Here is a 13,235-nt window from a genome sequence, read left to right on the forward strand (position 1 = left end):
TACTTGTGTTTGACATGTCTATTGTATAGGCTGAAGGGATTTTTTGGGGCATGGTACAAAGTGTACCTATTTAGAGAAGAGGTCGGTTATCACCCAAATTATAATGTTTCTTGCACATTCTGATAGCTCCACTATAAAATCCATTGAAATTTCTTTCCATGGTGCTTTAGACTCTGCCACTGATTGGAGGAATCCCATGGTTTTCCTTTGATGCCTATTTGTGGAGGTACAAATGGGGCAGCTGGCTACATAGCTCTCTTTGTCCTTCTTTAGTTTAGTAAGGGGCACCAGAACTGGCATTTCACAAGGTGAAGAGGTGACAGGGGCTGCCAGTTGTTAAGATGGGATGAGTGGTTTAATGATTTCAGGTTTAGAGCTATTATACTGTGGCAGTCTGGAAAAGGCATTAGCTCATTTTTTTTCCACTTGGGAGGTATATTAATGTGAAATTGAATTGGTTGAAATATTGACCGCAACGGACCTGTTTGGGGAATAACCTCTAGGGGGCTTTCAAAGACTCCAAATTTTTGAGGTGTGGATGGAGACATTATCCTCTTTTTATGATCTTAATACTACTCTCCTGGAAAAAAGAATGCCTAAAGTAAAGAATCCTCCACAATGAGAAAGGGAAGGGAAGTTTTTGCCCCACTCCCTCAGGAAAAGAAAAGTGATGAATTAATTGCTTTGGGGGAAAATAGAGAAAACTACAAGATCAATTTGGAATTAATACAGATATATAGCTTTGAAATTTGGGGACTAAAAGTACCTTTGAGACTTTTTTTAAGAAAAGATATTTGAAAGTCTGTAAAATAGGCTTCGATTTGGAAAGCTGGAAGACTATGTCAATGACATATAGTGGTGAATCATGGCACTACAATTTATTATGCTTAAAGGAAACTTGGTTTGAAGCCTGGACTTAGATAAGATTCTTTGTTGTTCTTGGAAACTTTCACTTTTGCAGACTGCAGACTGGGAAAAGGGAAAAAAACTTTTGGGCTGCTTATCTATGTTGGGAACTCTATTGGACTATAAAGACTACAAACAAAAACAAAATGAGTGTTTCATACTTAGCCTCAAATGGTAAAAAACATCTTTAAAACATGTTTCCGAAGCCCCCAACTTGATATACCAACAAGAAAATATTAATGAATCTTAGAAAGAAATTCCTTCTGTGTTGACATCGATCCAAGAGACAATGAATTATTTTAATTCATGATGAGACTAAAAATAATGCAAATGAGATAAAAGAACAATTTCCTAACATAAACTTACAAATTCAGACAATGACTACAAAGAGGGAACTAGTAAATAGGAAAACAGAAGGAAAATTAGAAGAAAGAGATCCAAAGATGGAGGACCTAAAGGAAGGAATTATCAGACAGATACAGACAAATGAAAAATTAGAAGATGCAGTGATAACACCAGAAATGGAAAAGACATAGTACTTATCAAGATTTCAGAACACATTTGAAAATAAGGAAGAAGAGCTGATCGAACAGATGGTAAAGCTGTTAGGAGAAATGCTGAATATTGACAAACAAGAAAAGAAAAGAAAAACTGAAGGAGAAGGATGAATGTAAATGGGTTGAGCGTTCTTCAATCAAATTTTCTTCCTCATTCCAAATAATATATACAAAAACAGAGGAAGAATTACTTGATGATTCAAATGCACTGACTTGGAAAATTATTTGGCAAAGGAAGAAAGCTAGAGTAAGACTGCAAAAAATAGAGGGTTTGACTTATTAGATGGGATATTATACTATTAAACAAATGTTTAAATATGGTTAAGAAAATAGATAACTGAGGCTCTTCCAGTGTGATTAAGCAGCTACGATGGCTGCTTTTCACAAAGCAGTCCATTCCTGGGTTGTGTAAAAGCAGCAGGACTTTTACAATCAGCTGTCCTGTGGCTTGAATCTCTTCCCTCTCCCTTTCTCTCTTTCCTCTCCCTCCCTCCCCCCTTCAGGTGAGGAGAGGGGGGGGAGAGAGAGGCACTTGCGCTTACTATCTCTCTTTCCTCTCTTTCTCTCTTTTTCTCTTTCCCCTCTCCCTCTCTCTTTCTCTCTTTCTCCCTCCCTCCCCCTTTTTTCTCCAGGTGAGGAGAAAAAGAGAGAGAGAGAGAGAGAGAGAAAATGAAAGGCAGAGGGCACCGAAGGGGCGGGGAGGGGGGGCAGGAGGCAGCAGAAGACCCTGTTGCTGCTGTAGGCACCCAGCTTCGCTGCCCGCCGGGCCTGCAGGGACGCCCCGGCTCACGGTCACGTTGGCAGGCAGTCCCATGTGCTGCTGGCATTCCTGAGCTCAAGTCGGGGCCACGGGGCATCTGCAGAATGCCCCGCCCGTCGGCTGCATCGTCAAGCCTCCCCTCGCGCCACCAGCATCCCCGGGTTAACTCACAGGGCATCTGCAGAACACCCCCATCAACTGCTGGAGGAACTGGGGCCGCTCCGCAACGCACGACGCTCCTGGCCATCCGCGACCCACCAGCATCACCCAGGGAGCGATGTCCCCGCCGCCCACCACCCCAGCCAGGACTGCCACCCGGGGGGCAACAGGAGGAAGAAGGGGAGGAGGAGGAGGGCAAGGAAGCCAGTGCCGGACCCCAGGAGGAGGCGCTCCCGCGGGTCTGGTTGGAAAATGCCTCCCCCTCCCTTTCTCTCCCCCCATCTTCTACTCATCTCTCAAAGCAGCCAGGACCTTCCCGGACAGCTGGGCCAACAGTCCCATGGCTGGGGATCGCAGGGGCAGCTCTCTCTCAGGGCCGCGGCTTGCAGGAAGGCTGGCCTGCTAGGCTGAGGCTCTGGTGGGCTGCTCCCAGCAGGGATCCTGGGGATCCCCTGCGCAGTTCCCCGGCCATGTGCACTTGGTACAGGGCCAGCCAGGGACATGGACTTCCTGGCTGCGCTTGTCCCAGGAGGTGGGGCACCTGGGCTCAGGGCCAACCAGGAGCCCTGTGAGGGGGCAAATCCGCATCAGAGAGAGAGAGAGAGAGAGAGAGAAGCACAAGTGCCCCTCTCTCTATTTCTCTCTCCAAATGGTGGAGGAGGCTCGGAGCCGCAGGGGCAGGCTCAAAAATGTCCCCAAAACTTCTTGCTCCATCGCCCCCATATCGCCCCTTTTCGTTCCTTCACCCCCATGTCACCCCTTTTCATTCCATCGCCCCCCTGGAAAATGAAATCGCCCCCTGGGGGGTGATATTGCCCAGGTTAAGAACCACTGATATAGATCAACTGGATGATCGTATTGATGATGTTGTGGAAAATTCTGAAAAACTGGAAGATCGAATTGGTAAAGTAGAAAATAAGGCGGAAATAATACTGGATGAAATTACAATGTTACAATAGAGAGACATGGAATTTGCTTTAAGAATAAGGGGAATGAAGGAAAATACGCAAGAGGATTTGAGACAAGTGGTGGTAAAAGATATAGCTTTCATTTTGGGGACTGAGCCTGAAAAAATACTGAGAGAGATGGAAAAAGTTTTTAGGGTTAATTCAAGGGTTGCGAGGCAGAGGAATTTGTCACGAGACGTGGTTATTTATTTTTCTAGGAGATCACTTCGTAATGAAATTTTATAGGCTTTTTATAAGCAGAGATTTCAAATTGCAACTCGAGATGTTATAATTTTAAAAGAAATACCTTCAAAAATTCTTAGAAAAAGAAACGATTTTGCTTTTTTGGCTGATGAGCTCAAAAAACGACAGGTCTGGTTCAGATGGGAGATACCGGCTGGAATAGCGGTGAATTATGCGGGGATATATCATAGACTTAACACAATTTCAAAGGCGAAAGATTTTTACACTTCTGTTTTGAAGGCAGGCTCTCCATCATCTTTACGACCTGAGATTACAGAAGAAAAATCGGAAGGGCAGCCGGTTGAAGGTGCTATGTTATTGGATGTAGGAGACATACAGGCTGAACCTCTGCAGCAGTCTCTTGTTACAGAAGATTTTTTATAGAAACCGAGAATGACTTGTGCAGCCTATAGACGTAAAGTAAAAGAACAGCAGAAGGCGGATGTTGGAATAAAGAAAAGGAAATGATGAACTTTTATAGTAGTTTTTTGAGATAGAAGATGTTTTAAAGGAATACTGAATGATTTGTGTAATATGTAGAAGTAAAGAAAAAGAACAATAAATAGTATGTTTTAAAGGAATAGTGAATGATTTGTGTAGTATGTAGATGTAAAGAAAAAGAATAATAGAAGGTGACGATTTAGTGGAAAAGTTTAAATATTTGGGAGTATATATGTTATAAAATTTTTAATTTAAAGTGTATAAAAATAATTATGAGATATTATGGGTAAATGTGTAAAAGAAATTGTAATGATCTCTGTTGATGAGAATTTTAGTGATTAAGATGAATGGTTTGTTGAAACTTCTTAAGCAGGAGGGTATTAATAGATTTACTTAGGGGTGGGGAAAAAAAGCAAATAGCTAAGTTTATCGAATGTAAGTTTGTTGGTTGGGTTATATTGGAAGGAAAATTTTGTGTTTATTATGGATAAATGGTTACTTAAAAGAAATATACACCTCAGCGTGGAGAAGATGGATAAATTACATGTAGAGTAAATAGAGTTGATATGGGATTAAAATGTATTATTTAGATTATGAATAATTTTTAGTTTTTTAATTTGGAATTGCTTATATTGTTATTTTTGTTTTTTTTTTGTTTTTTTATATATATATATTTTATTTGCTTAAATTTGGTTTGTATTCGAGTTAAAGTACATCATTGATTTTATTATTTGTATAGTTGGATAAGTTTATTTAGAATTTGTTTGTTTATTTGTAACCCTGTAACCAGCTCTGGGAAGTGAGGGGGGAGGGAGGGAGGGGGTTATTTTAGGGGGGGATATTGTTAAAAACTTGTACAAAACTTTTCAATTAAAAAAAATATCTACCACTAAATTACCAATGGACCAAGACAACACATTGTTTATTAAGTACTCATGAGTGTAAAATTAGAAAATTAATAGAATATGTATATATATTAAAAATAAAAGATCATCCTGGTTCTGTCTCTCCAGCTTTCATATCAGTAGTGATTAAAATTGTTCATCCTCAAAATTGATTTGGATTTCGCATAAGAACAGCATATTTCTGCTGTTCACAGGGATCATCAAGAAGGATTAAAAATGTCAAGCATCCATGCCCATGTCACTTAAGTCTCACCCTGTTTAACCTGCAGCAGTTTATGTGGTTCTAACTACCATCTTGACCTTTTTGATCCCTGTTACAGATGCCCCTGCTACTATTTATTAAATCAGGCCTTCTTTGGACAAGCTTCAGCATTAGCCTGAAAAGAAAAACCATTGCTGTTTTAAATTTAATGAGTGGATTCCTTAAAGCAGTGGCCCCCAACCTTTTGGGCACCAGAAACTGGTTCTATGGAGAAAGGTTTTTCCACAGACTGGAGGGGATGTGGTTTCATGTGCTGCCTGCATCCCGTAGATGGGGCTTCACCTGGTTTCTGGCATGCCATGGACCGGGGGATGGGGATCCCTGCCTTAAAGCTACTACTTTTCCAATAGAAGTCTTTTTAATGATTAGCAGAAAAATGCCAGTTTTCATAACATCCAAAGCATTTATTTCAAGTTCTCTGTAGGCCTGGTTGCTTCACTGGTTGTCTAGCAGCTCTTCTGGACCCAATGATAGAGATTCTTGGTGCAATTATCTTGGTCTGCTTTTACCTGTTCCTTTCTGGACCTCAGACATAATATGAGATGGAAGTAATACAGTTTTGGCAGCTTAGAAAACTTCAGAGGAAGGCAACAAAGAAGATACAGGGATGTGTGGAAATCTCTATGATGGAAGGCTGAAGGAATTTCAGATTTCAGCCTGGAGAAAAGAAGGCCAATGGAGTAAATGAGATATCAGGGTTCAGGTGCCAGAGAAGTATTTTCCATTGTCATAGAAATGAGGAGCAGAAACAATGGATCTACACTGAAGTCATTTAGAAAATTACCTGACAGTAACATCTGTACATCAATGGAATAGCTGACCTGCGAAAGTTGTGCATTCTCCATCTCTGGGTGTTTTTAGAAGAAGCTCTCCAAGATGTTTTATTGGTTTTCTACACATTAACAGAATAACAGAGTTGGAAGGGACCTTGGAGATCTTCTATTCCAACCCCTTCTTGAGCAGAAAGCTCTAAACCAGTGATGGCGAATTTTTTAGAGACCGAGTGCCCAAAAACTGGCTTCGCCCCCACTCCACCCCCTGCCCCGCCCCTGCCCCACCCCCATCCCCACCCTGCCTGCCTGCAGGACCACTCATGGCCTTCAGGGCCTGTGCAGATCACCCAGGCAGCCGAGCAGCACTATGGTGGTCACGCCTTCTGCCCATGCCCTACAGCATCAACTGTGCATGATGGGGTGTGAGGGCAGAGTCTTGTTTACGCTGCCTAGCTGCCATATCCTTGGCTGCGCTGCTCCATATTGGCCATACTCAGGGGTGACTCTCCTTCAGGGGTCTGCTGGAGAGAAGGGGGTCAAGGAGGGAGGCGAGGCTGGGGCAATGGCATTTGTGCCCACAGAGAGGGCTCTGAGTGCCGCCTCTGGCACCCATGCCATAGGTTCTCCACCACTGCTCTAAATCATTCTGAACAAGTGCTCACTATTCTTCCCCCCCTTTTTTGTCTCTCTTTCCAAGCTGCTTCCATGTGTCCATTTTCCATCAAACTCCATCAACCGGCACATAGATCTCCTACTGGCATACCAGATCCTTAGAAAGTGGGAGAGTCAATGTTGCAATCCACAGAGTAGATGGCCACCCCTCACGGTGCAAAAGCAAGATCATGATTTTACAAATGGGGAAACTGCGATCTCTAGGGAAGACAGCGAACCGGAAATAGGAGAGGGGGGGCAGGGAGCATTACAACAAGATAGCAACAGGCAGGACTGGAGTGACAGGGCTATGGTGGAGGCAGTAACAGCTGCTATGGGAGGGGACAAGAAACTAACAATGTGTCAAGATCGGGTATGGAAAACGGACGCACGGAAGCAGCTCGGAAGGAGAGACAAAAAAAGGGGGGAGAATAGTGAGCAGGAAGATCTTAACAGCTGCTCCTTGCAGGGTTGGGGAGAGAGAGCTACAGGCGAGACAACGGCGGCCGTAGGGGAAGATGACAGCCCTACAGGGCATTTGAAATGCAGATTGAGAGATCACTCCAAAATGAGAGGGGGGGAGAGATAGGGGGCAGAGAAAGCTTGACAGCCATCCCCCAGGCTCTCGCATGTGCACTAGAAAAGTAATGGAGGATCTGGGCATAACTACCAGGTCCACCAGTAGGCTGCCGCATGTGAATCAACTTAGCACGTTGCAGATTAATACAACTAATGGGCCGATTACGCGTTCAAGAAGCCAGGCACAGAGACAGGTAGCTATATAGGCAAGCTCCCTAATCAACCCTGATGATGTCGGCAGTCAGGCCAATGAAAGCTTGGTAACTCTTTTATTTACAAACTTGTTTGTATTAAATAGGTTTGTTTTACTTTTATCCTGGTGTTTGTTTTTTCTATATTTTATTTATATATATATATGTATGTGTGTGTGTGTGTGTTTGTGTGTGTGCGTGTGTGTTGAGCTAAACATTGCACTAATCTTCAAATCTTTTTGTTAACTATATGTTATTATACAGTATTTAGCATGTAGAAAATCTACAGTTTTCTGTCTCTTATAAAGCTGTCCAGTCAATTATCTATCTTTAATCAAAGCACTTAATTTTGCCATCTCTGCTAATTCAGTCAATTTCAAAATCCATTGTTCAACAGTCAACAACTCTTTTTCTTTCCAGTGCTTGGAAAGTACAGTCCTTGTGGCCATCACCATGTGAAGGAATAGCACCCCAAATTGTTTTTCAATTGGCTTGTCCATCATGCCTAAAAGAAAAGCTTCAGGTTTCATTAATATTTGTATCTTATTTTTTTTTGTATTTTCATTGTTATGTTTATCCAGAATGTTTTCACATATTTGCAAGACCACCACATATGATAAAATGAACCTGGATTTTGACTATATTTCCAGCACTTATTAGATATCCCTTTATACATTTTTCCTAGTCTATCTGTGGTCAAGTACCAATGATACATCATTTTGTAAAAGTTTTCTTTCAAACTATAATTTAATGTGCATTTTAGTTTATTTGTCCATACATTCTCCCATTTATCTAGCATTATATTATATTTTTTGTCCATTTTACCATACACTCTTTAATGTATTCATCTTCTAGGTTCAACTTAAGTAGCATTTTATATACTTTCAAAATCAAGTGGTCATCTCCAGAACATAAATTAAAGTCCAATTCATATTTAGTTCCTGTGAAAACAAAACTTTTTTTATCAAATTTAAATCTTTCAAAAATTCTATAATAATTAAACCAATTACGAGCAAATCCTTCACTTACTAGTTGTTCTCTTGCCTTTATCTTAAATCCTTCTTGTCTATGGAGATTCTCAGTAATCCAGTAATTCAGAACCAAGAAGTTCTTGGATGAGAAATGAAACATCTTCAAAGAAAAACAAGTTCAACTGCCTCTTGAAAAAGCACCTTTCAGTTAAATCCCTCTTTTTCAAATATCAATAGGTCTTGATATGTCATCCATTTACATTCTGAAATCATCTCTGTTCTATATAGTGCTTTATGAGGTAATAACCAAAGTGGCACTTTATCAGCTATTCTTCTTTTATACTTCCACCATAAACGTGCAATCAATTGCCTAATAACATGAATCAATGTGGTTTATGATCAGGGATTTTTGGTCGTGCCGTTTAACTGCTAGTTGATGTTCATGAACCCTTTGTTGTGTCCTGAGCTTGCAAAAGAAGGCTCGGGATGTTGCATTGCCCTGGGCATTCCAAAAGCTGCCCGGGACCAGACAGAGTGGCACCAGCCTTGCGCACATGCGCAAGGCATGAAAATGTTCTGTTTACATTGGCTGACATTGTCCGGGTTTCTGGCCATATAAAAAGGCCTGCGTGCCTTTTGTTTTTGATCGGTTGTAGAGAAAAGGAAATAAAATGTTTGTTCAGCATCGCCATGTGTCTTCATCATTCGCATGTGAATGAAGTATACAACACTGGCGACGAAGGTGGGATCCTTTGCAAGCTGAAGAGAAAGTTTTAAAGACTGACCCAGGAAGTCCTGAAGAGGGAAGACGGCGTCTGAATCAGAGTCCCAGCCTGCCAATATAGCATCGCTGGAGGGTCAGCTCGGCTAAAGGACCCTTTCCCCAACAGCAGTTGCAGAGGAGCGAGTGGTGAAGGTCGTAATAGTATGATGGTGAAGATTGGCCATTTGTCTGATTTTGATGTCTCACACCCAGAGAGATGGAATTCTTACGTAGCAAGGGTTGAGAATTACTTCAGAATAAATCAGGTCAGAGAAGGCTGCAACTCTTTTGTGTGTCTGTGGACAGGAAGCTTTTGAAATCGCAGAGAATCTGGTGGTCCCTGCATCTCTGGAGTCAGTAACATATACTGACTTGAAGAAACTGCTGAAGGAACATTTCCAGCCAAAGTTATGTTATTGCTTGCAGGCACGCGTTTGAGCAGAGAGACCAGAGGCCGGGTGAATCTGCTACGGATTTTATTGCAGCCTTAAGGCGAGCAGCCAGACCTTGTGAGTTCAAGGATCTGGAAGAGAGGCTGCTGGAAGAGACTTACAGCAGAAGATTTTTGCTAAAGAAGATGTCTCTTTCCAAGATGCACTATGAGAGGTGACAGCTGAGGAAGCAGCTGGCGGGGCTGTGAAGGCCTTACGGCCCACCAGGAGCCCTCCAGAGACAGCTACCGTCCATCAAGAGGACACTCGAGAAGGATCGGAAGCGGATCTTGAAGAAGAGGTGGATAGACTTCACCAGCCAGCTGAAAGGAGGCAGAAGGAACGTCCAGACAAGGCCCCAGCATCTCTTCAATGCTTCGGGTGCGGAGGACGCCACAAGCGAGCTGAATGCAGGTTCCGCTCCGCCATTTACTGAGCGTGTGGCAGGCAAGGCCACATCGCATCTGTCTGTTTGGATCGCCAGAAGGTCCAACCTTGTGAAGAATTGCATCTGAAAGGTACCAGGGTCCCCAGTCAACATAGGGTGGGTTTCTACGCATTGCGCAGGAGTATTTTGAGGACAGGGACACATAAGCCCCTTAAAAAGAAGCTTTCCCTTAACGTAAGGCTGCAAAGGGTACCCTTATCAATGGAGTTGGACACTGGGTCCGCTCTATCCATTATTTCTATTAACACATTCAAAAGGATATGCAGCAGCAGTGCCCTTCGAGTTAAGCTCAGGCCATCGAATCTAATACTTACAGATTTTCAGAATTCCATGGTGTGTGTTAAGGGGGAGGCCACCCGTAGAGTACAGCATAAGGATTTTGAAGATCCCCTAGATGTGGAGGTTGTTGGGGGTGAACGTACGAGTCTTATTGGACTTGATTAGTTCGAGGCTCTGGGAATCCAGGTAACTGGGCTGCACCATTTGCAAACGTTGAGCCTTGCAGAAGTCTGCAAGGAGTTTGCAGATGTGTTTAGTTCAGAGCTAGAATCCTACAAGGGGCCTCCCATTTCGCTATGGTTAGACCCAACCATCAGGCCCATCAGGGTTAAACCCAGGAGGGTACCTTTTGCCCTCAAAGGTAAGATTGATGCTGAGCTGGACAAATTGCTCCAGCAGGGCATTCTAGAATCTGTGGATTCAAGTCCATGGGAAACCCGCATAGTAACGCCTCTAAAGGCTAATGGGGACATACGTATTTGTGCAGACTACAAGTGCATACTGAATAAGGCATTGCAACAGCATGCTTATCCAGTGCCTGTGGTAAGTCACATTCTGGCTTCCCTCAAGGGGGGGGGGCATTTTTGCGAAGCGTGACCTGGCACAGGCCTATCAACAGCTACCTGTTGATGAGGCAGCTGCAGAGGCCCAGACTATTGTAACTCACAGGGGGGCCTTCAAGGTCAAGAGACTGCAATTTGGGGTAAATGTAGCCCCTGGCATATTTCAGAGTGTCATGGAGAGCACACTTCGAGATATTCCGGGGGTCTGTCCCTATTTTGATGATGTCCTCATTGCTGGGGAGTCATCTCAAAATTTAGCAGAAAGACTAAGGGCTGTCTTGCTTCATTTTCAAAAAGCAGGCCTTAAACTAAAGAAGGAGAAATGTAAGATAGGAGTCATTTCTACTAACTTCTTAGGATTCAGGATTGATGCTCAAGGTATTCACCCTGCTGAAACTAAATTGCAAGCTATCCAGCAGGCCCCAAGCCCTAAGTCTAAGAGTAAGCTGCAAGCCTTCTTGGGGCTATTAAATTTTTACCATGCATTTCTCCCACATAAAGCTGCAGTAGCTGAGCCATTACACAGGCTCTTAGACAAGCAAGCTCCTTGGCAATGGACTAAAGTCCATGACAAGAGCTTCAATGAGGTTAAAGCCTTGCTCACTTCTAATGCTGTTTTAGCGCATTTCAATGAGCTACTGCCTGTTTGCATCTCCTTATGGGGTGGGAGCCGTACTTAGCCATCTGAAGGCTGATGAGACACAGGTCCCTGTGGCCTATTATTCAAGGACTCTGTCTTCTGCAGAGCGAAATTACACTCAAATTGACAGAGAAGCCTTGGCCATAGAGAGAAGTTAAACTTAGGGATTTCGGTGCACGAACCTCAGTTTTGTCTTTGCTTTACTCTATTCTGCTTGACCTTTAGTAAATTATACCTTTCTACATGAGGTCAGGGATCATTATTACTTAAAGGCTTGAGCTGAGGCCCGGGTGACACTTGGATGAGGTTCAGGTAGTCCTCAACCTATGACCACAATTGGGACCAGAATTTCTGTCAATAAGCAATGCAGTTGTTAAGTGAGCCCTGCTTGATTTTATGACCCTTTTTGCCACGGTTGCTAAGTGAACCACTGTAGTTGTTAATGAGTAATGTGGCTGTTAAGCAAATCCAGCTTCCAGCCTTGGCCATAGTGGCTGGCATTAAGAAATTTCATGATTTCTTATATGGCCACCATTTCATGGTCTATAATGACCATAAGCCTCTGCTGGGTTTGTTTACCACTAACAAACAGACCCCACATATCATTTCTCCTTGTATGCTGAGATGGTCCATTTTCGTATCAGCATATGACTATACATTAGTCCACAAACCAGGAAAAGAAATGGGTCATGCAGATGGCCTGAGCAGATTACCTTTGAACCAATTAGAGCCAGATCCAGCTCCAGCCATTAATATTCTGTCCATTCAGGAGTTACCTGAGTCTCCCCTCAATACTAGAGACGTGGCTGCAGAAACTGCCACTGATCACATGCTTACATGCGTGCTGACATAGGTGTTGTCAGGATGGCCTGACAAGTGCCCAGATACTGAGTTCCAAAGCTTCTGGCACAAGAAGCACAAGTTTTCCATTTTCAAGGGTTGCCTGTTATGGGGAAGCAGGGTAGTGATCCCAGCCTCATTGAGGTCTAGAATCTTGATCTCTCCGCATGAGGGACATCCTGGTATGCCAATTGTGCCAACAGTCCCGGCCTGAGATGCCTCAGGCCCCAGTACATAGGTGGGAGAAAACTCAAACCCCATGGTCTAGAGTACATACAGATTATGCTGGGCCCTTTCAGGGGCAATTCTTCCTGGTTGTTGTTGATAGCCATTCCAAGTGGCTAGAGGTTGTTCCTATTTCCTCCACTACTACTGCCAGGACCATCCAGGTGTTGAGAGGAATTTTTGCATCATATGGCCTTCCAGATATTCTGGTTTCAGATAATGGTCCTCAATTTACCTCTTCTGAGTTCCAGGCTTTTCTTCAGGCCAACCTGATCCACCATGCAACTTCGGCTCCCTTCCATCCATCCTCCAATGGGTTGGCAGAGAGAATGGTGCGCACCACCAAAGATGCCCTCAAGAAACTGACTTACGGTAACTGGCATCACAGCTTAGCAGATTTCCTTCTTGCACACCACACCACACCATGCACAGCCACAGGGAAGAGTCCTGCTTTACTCTGATGGGGTCGCTGCCTCATCACTAAACTGGACAGGCTGCATCCCGACCAGGTGGCTTCACAGGTGTCACAACTGCGGGCACCTAGGAGACTCCAGGTGGGCGATCCTGTCTGGAGAAGAAACTATGGGCCTGGTCATCTCTGGGTCACAGCTGAGGTCTGCAAGGTCTCTGGGCTGTTGTCATATGAAGTTGCCTTGGGAGACGGCTGCGTTCTTCGCAGACACATAGACCAACTGCGTTGG

This window comes from Crotalus tigris, unplaced genomic scaffold (genome assembly GCF_016545835.1).
Source record: "Crotalus tigris isolate CLP2741 ecotype Arizona unplaced genomic scaffold, ASM1654583v1 scf7180000024341.3516292, whole genome shotgun sequence".
Taxonomy (NCBI): domain Eukaryota; kingdom Metazoa; phylum Chordata; class Lepidosauria; order Squamata; family Viperidae; genus Crotalus; species Crotalus tigris.